We start from the raw sequence: 6,425 nt of genomic DNA, 5'->3' as shown, positions 1-6,425 counted from the left end.
AAGTTTAAATGTCACGCTAGAATCTGTGAGCTCTTAAGTGGAAAATGTGTCGACACGGATGGCTCGGCTCGTGTGGGGTTAGATGCGCAATTCCATAGCGTGACCTTTTTAAAAGGGGTGGGGGGGGGCACAGACACTCAGGGCGGGGAGCGGGTAGGAGCGACGGGGGGGGCGGGGCACGGCTCAGTGAATGTTTTTTTAAACAAACTTTAAAAGTCAAATTCGCAGCGATTTTCCGCCGCTCGGATGAGTGTCGAGGCATCGGTGCTCATCTTCCGCGTACAGCCCCACCCCCTCCCTCTCCCTCCCTCCCCTGCCTCTCCTCCGCAGATAATCACTGCGTTTTATCATTCAAATAATACGGTAACGTTGATGGCAGAGTGGTGGACTTTCGGAAAAACTAAAAAAGAGTGTATTTTTCCTCTCGGAAATGTTGAGTGTTTTCTTTCTCGGAAATGTTAGGATTGTGACGAGTGTATGTCTGCACGTTGAACTTCTTTCGCACCGTACGTAGCCAACCGTGCTAATGGGAGGAGTATGAGGGAAACAACAACAAACGTCCCCTGCGTGTGCGAGCACGTTTCCAGCAAGCGCAGGGGAGCCTGACTGATGACGACAGCAACGATGCACGTGGTTGTCCAACACCACGTCCGCTTGAGGAATTCTCGCACGTGACTTACGCGGAAGGCGTGGGATGATTTGTAGGCGAGATTCGAGGCTCTCACACTGCAGCATTCTCCACAGCCCTTTCGTCAATGATGTCTCTTCCACCTCCTCCTTTCTCACGGGCCCATGGAGATCCACGAGGAAGAGATTCGCTCGTACGCCGTTTAGTCACTCAATTTACTTCGTCTGAGAGGCAAATTGCAGGTCCACCCAATCACTTGCCTACCCACTCACTCATCCAAACAAAGATCACGAGCCCCCGCATAGCCTTGAACAGACTGTTGGGGCGAGTGCTGTTCGCGAGCACCTATGAAGTCCGGAATGGCACACGAGGGGGTGTGTGGCCAGCACTACGCCTGGCAACACCAAGAGTCGATTCACTCATTCACTCACCCATTCACCCACTCACTTGCCTCCACACTCATCCGCTCATCCACACGCAAATCCACTCACCCATACACCCATCCGCCCACTCACTTCAGCCACTCACCTACTCATACACCCACTCACCCACTCACTCGCCCACTCACTTCATCCATCCACTAACGCACCCATACACCCACTCACTCGTCCATTAACTTCACCCACTCACCCACCCACTCACTTCATCCACCCACTAACTCACCCACTCACCCGTCCATTCACTTCATCCACTTACCCACTCATCCACCCACTTACCCACTCACCCATACACCCACTCATTCGCCCACTCACTTCATCCACCCACTCACCCACTGACTCACCCATTCACCCATACACCCACCCACTCGACCACTCACTCCATCCACCCACCTACTCACCAACCCACGCACTCAACAAGGCTGGTTCAGATTTCACCCACTACCGGTGTAAGTCGTGACCGGGAATCGAACACGTGGTTTCACAGCGCCGTGCGTGCGCTAGCCGCTGCTCCACAGTTACAGCCGAAAGGGTTTACGCTTTGTTAAGAGTAACAGATCCAGTGACAGGAAATGCAGTGGGCCTACGTCATACGATTGCATTGTGTGGCACGGGATGGGATTTGTAAAGGCTGGAAATGGAAGCCATTGTGGTGTTTTCCGCGACTCGAGAGCCAAGCACGCAAGCAGCGGCCTGTGCTGTTTATTTCTGTCGGGTTTTGTGTCGACCTAGGGCCCACATCTAAGAGAGATGGGCCCTTGCCTGTACGACTCTGCCAGATCCCCATGTACGTACGTGAACTTCTTTCGCACCGTACGTAGCCAAATGTGCTAAACTCGCGTTGGTTTAAACGAGGCTGACTCTGCTGACGAGACACTGCTTGCAGTATTCGCCTCTCATATTTCCTTTGTGTCAGAGCGTGAATGAGGGGGGACCCACGTGATTATTTTAGGCGCTCAGGGTGGTAATTCTCACCATCATTCGCACCTAGTTTACACAACAAAGGCTCATTCCTAACAGCGTACTTCAGCCGCACCGAACCTCACAAAAATAATATTCAGGGCCTACCTTGGCTCCTCTCACCCTCAACCAGTATATATACAAATACTGTGTTCTTGGAATTTCTCTTACTTTATGCAGCTATCGTGCTGTGACGTTTCCACCTGAAGACGGAAGCTTGTGTTGCCTCCGAAGCGTCGTGATTTTTATTTTATTTTTATTTTACTTTTATTAATTTTAATTTTTTAACTACGTGACTTTACCGAAAAAACCTAAGAATATGAATCCTTGCAGTCACGAAAGCTTCAAATCTAGAATTCTCACCAATATATTAAATGCTTTGAGAAGGCTGTGTGCTGGTGTCGGCCCGATTGTTTGATTTCTCTTCATACCGTTGGCATCTCCCAGAAAGAAAAAAAACCTCAAGAAAGTAAACTTATTTTGAAAACGTAAAACACACAAAACCCTCATCCTGCCTTGCGAAGTAAAATATACACCGCGTGTCCCCACCCATCGCGGAGGACGGAAAGAGAAATAATCTAATACGGAAGAAAATATTGATATAAGTGGCATGAGATTACAAGATTCTGTAATACCAAGCCACAGCTTGTTATGACAAACCTGACAGCAAAAATGTCTCCACGTGAAGTTGATTGCACAGCGTAGGTGTTTGCTTGATATAATTACGTATAATCACACAACCAATAATAACACAACCAAAGCCAATCATTTGCCCCAGAGAAGCCTCGGTGAGTCTTAAAAGAGTCCTTTTTCAGGAGGGCCCTGTCGCACTGGGATGTTTGGTTAGCACGTTGTACGATTCACAACTTGAGTTCAATTCCCGGCCATGGCTAACAGCAGTTGTGAGTGATATCGAATTTTTATTTTACCAAGTAAGGCCCACTGAGCTCTCGAGATTTTTTTCAGAAGTGACCTGGCCACAAATGACAGCTCAACGAAGTGGCTTATCATCACGTGGACATGTATAGCAGCCAAATCCTCTAAACGCATGATTCTAAATGTGGAGGGGAAAACCGTCTCGCCCTCTTTACCAAACCGCACTGACCAGCCCGGTGAAGTATGGTCAAATAACACCGATGGTTTACACGGCGTTGGGAGTCCTTCATCCAGCAGTGGATTGACATCGGGCTGTAAATTTCGATTTAAAGCTTTCGTGACTGCAGGGAGTCATCTTCTTGGTTCTTTCGGTAAAGTCACGTAGAAGGGAAGTAATAAAATAATAAAAATAAAACATTATAAAATAATTCTCACGACGTTTCGGCCACAACGCAAGCAGCCGTCCTCAGCAGACCTGGTTTTCACCTGAGGACGGCTGCTTGCGTTGTGGCCGAAACGTCGTGAGAATTATTTTATTATGTTTTATTTTTATTATTTTATTACTTCCCTTCTACGTGACTTTACCGAAAGAACCAAGAAGATTGGGCTGTAAATTATTATTGTGCTACATCTGTCACGTGGTAAAGCCAAAGTCTTCCTGCACAAACGCAGTTTAGCGATGTATTGCCATAAGTGGGCCTGAGCCTGTGGTACAAATTCCACATTGATATGACGGGGACCAATTTGCCTATATGACTTCTTTACAAGCCAGAGGTCACTTGGAGGTATCTCAGACGTGGCTCTGTGAAATCTGCTCCAGCGGGCCGCAGGGTCGCATTGCTCCACGCGAGATCAGAACGCATTTTGCTTCACGTGAAATAAAATCCGATTTCTCCGCAAAGCGGTACTCGATTTATCCCGCCCCCCCCGGGACGGATGATGGGCTGAGCCAAACCCCCTTCCAGCAACCGGGACGTGAACTCGCAACCCACGGCGATCGTGAGTCACGAACTCCGCGTAACACCGCGTGCGCCGCCCTGGGCTCGATCGTCACGGCGTGAGCAGCAAGCGACTCTCTTCATCGTCTCAATTGGCGCCGTCATCGCCCAGACCAGACAATGGGAGAACCCCTGAAGCGAGCGACATTAATAGTTGCGGTCCTCCCGTCACTCGCCCGCTCGCCCTGCTCGTGCGCGCAACGCCCTCGATTCTCTCGGGTTACTGCGCGCGTGACTTAGCGAGAGTTCGGCAAAACGAGTGTTGTGCGCTCGTTGCCTGGCAATGCTGACAGGGCTGCCCCAAACCCAGTGCCGGATTGAAGCTAGTGGTGGGGGCTGTTATAAAGGGGCCCTAAATGTTAAAAAACTACGTAAATATTCATACACAATTTTTTTAAATCTTGCATTGTAAAGTAATTGTATTTTTTCATTTGCTATACAGACAGATAATACGACAAATCGTTAACCTTAAACACCCAGTCGTTCAGAAAAGTTGAAGGCGGTATAGTACTATAGTAACAGAGCAAGTGCAGAATCACCGAACCGGAATTGATAGCTTGAAAGCATTTAGCGGGGGGTCCGCAGCATATGCGACTTTTGCTACGAGGATAATCCCGCACTGCCCACATCCCCTTTTTAAGTGGGCGGCGTGTTTAGTTTTCCGGGTAAGTCGGGGCAGCTGGGTCAGACCGACCATACGCTTTGTTTTGTGGCTGCATCATTGCCAACCGAGGAGTGTTGAGCAACGCCCCGATGGATTGGGTGGGGGGCGGCGGAAGGGAAGAGGGGGGGGGGTCGTGCCGTGTGCGTGATAACGCCGGTTGCACCCCGCGCGGCCATGCGGCTGAAGCTCGGGGAAGAGCGATGAACAACAACACATAAACCACAAGAGAATGTGCTTGAGAGAAATTAAGTGTCGTGATGACATCGCCTTGAGTCGAGTACGTTTTTTTGTGTGAATTTTACGCAGGAAAATGCATGTTTGATGGCTTCAGAATGTTACATACCTGTCAACTCCTTTTAAGTGCCCTACCTTATTGCAGACCAATTCACACCGATTTGGCCACCCCGTGCGCTTATAAATCTCAACGTTCATCCTACAAAGTCCCATCACAAGGGAGAAACACAAACACATAGACAATTTTTTGCCCGTATTGAAACGGCTGCACGCCGTATGGACCTGAAAACTCAATTTCCCTGTGCAAGAATACGGGTGAACGGTATGGGTTGACGGCTATGATGTTGTATTGCTACAATATTTAATATATACAGGGCACTCCTCTACTTAAGAACGAGTTACGTTCCAGAGGTCTGTTCGGAAGTCGATTTGTTCTTAAGTTCAACTTTACTCCTATCGATTCCAAACGTGTTTTACGGCATGCACACCAAACACGGGGAATGGCTTTCAAAGTTGCATAGTCTCATGTAGATGCCACTGGTTCTTCATGTTCGCCGCTTGAACTTACGACTCGTCATTCGCTTGCTACGTGCATCGCGACTCCCGTGTAGCACGGTGTATTTGGTACTTGAGAGTAACAATGTTTCGTGCTGTTGTTTCACTCGAGTTACCGTGTTGGGGAAGTAACCACCTATCTGTGGTCTTCATCGCCTGGGGCAAAACAACCCCCCCCCCCCCACTTGCGCCGTGGACGATTTTTGAAAGAATGCGATCGTATCAGGAGATGCACCTCCACTCCCCCCACCCACCTCGCACAGAACCCGCCCTGCCCCGAACGCCGCGCTACGGCGGAGTCCCACGGGAACCCCACGGGAACCCCACGGGTGAATTGGGGCAACATCGCCAAAGCCATTTCGAACTCGCCCCAAGATCGCGCGTGGTGGCGGTGCCAGTTTGCAGGTCTGTGATCTTATCCGTGGCATACGCCAATGATCTGCCGTGTACATCCCAGGCGTCTCACCTGGGGAAACGCAATATTGATCTCGAATCGCCGTATTGACCCCCGGATAACCCCGCAAGAGGGTCCTCCTGCCACTTGGATGTTTGGCCAGTGCCTAATTGGGTGCAAGCCGGAGAGACCGCGTAGGAAACCCACGCAAGGCAGGGAGGAGAGAGCGTACAAACGCCCGGGTCAGGAGTCGAACCCGGGTGTGCTTCTGGCTGCCAGTGGCACGAGCGTTCACCCACTGCACTGTTCATCATTACTCATTCACTCTTCATCGCGGGCTTGGCGCGAGTGACTTCTCAATTTTGTTACGCGACCAAACGGCGGGGAGATGGTAAGGAAACCATTGTGGATGTGTAACGTGTTTGAACGGCCATAGTAGAGTTTTTGTTTTGGGTTAGATCGCGTAAATATCTAAATGTGTCGTTAAACCCACCACCACCTGAGGTTTGCCATGTAAACAGAACATGCCAATTCGTCACGAGTACAGCACGGATTGTAAATGTTGTGGCTTGGCTCTCCAACACACCGGTGTGCTGTACTAGTGACGAATTGGCACGTTCTGTTTACGTGACAACCCGTTTCGGATAGTGGCGGGTTTAACGACACATTTATATATTTA

This window comes from Lampetra planeri, chromosome 49 (genome assembly GCF_965212315.1).
Source record: "Lampetra planeri chromosome 49, kcLamPlan1.2.h2, whole genome shotgun sequence".
Lineage (NCBI taxonomy): Eukaryota > Metazoa > Chordata > Hyperoartia > Petromyzontiformes > Petromyzontidae > Lampetra > Lampetra planeri.
Note: the sequence above shows the minus strand (reverse complement) of the source record.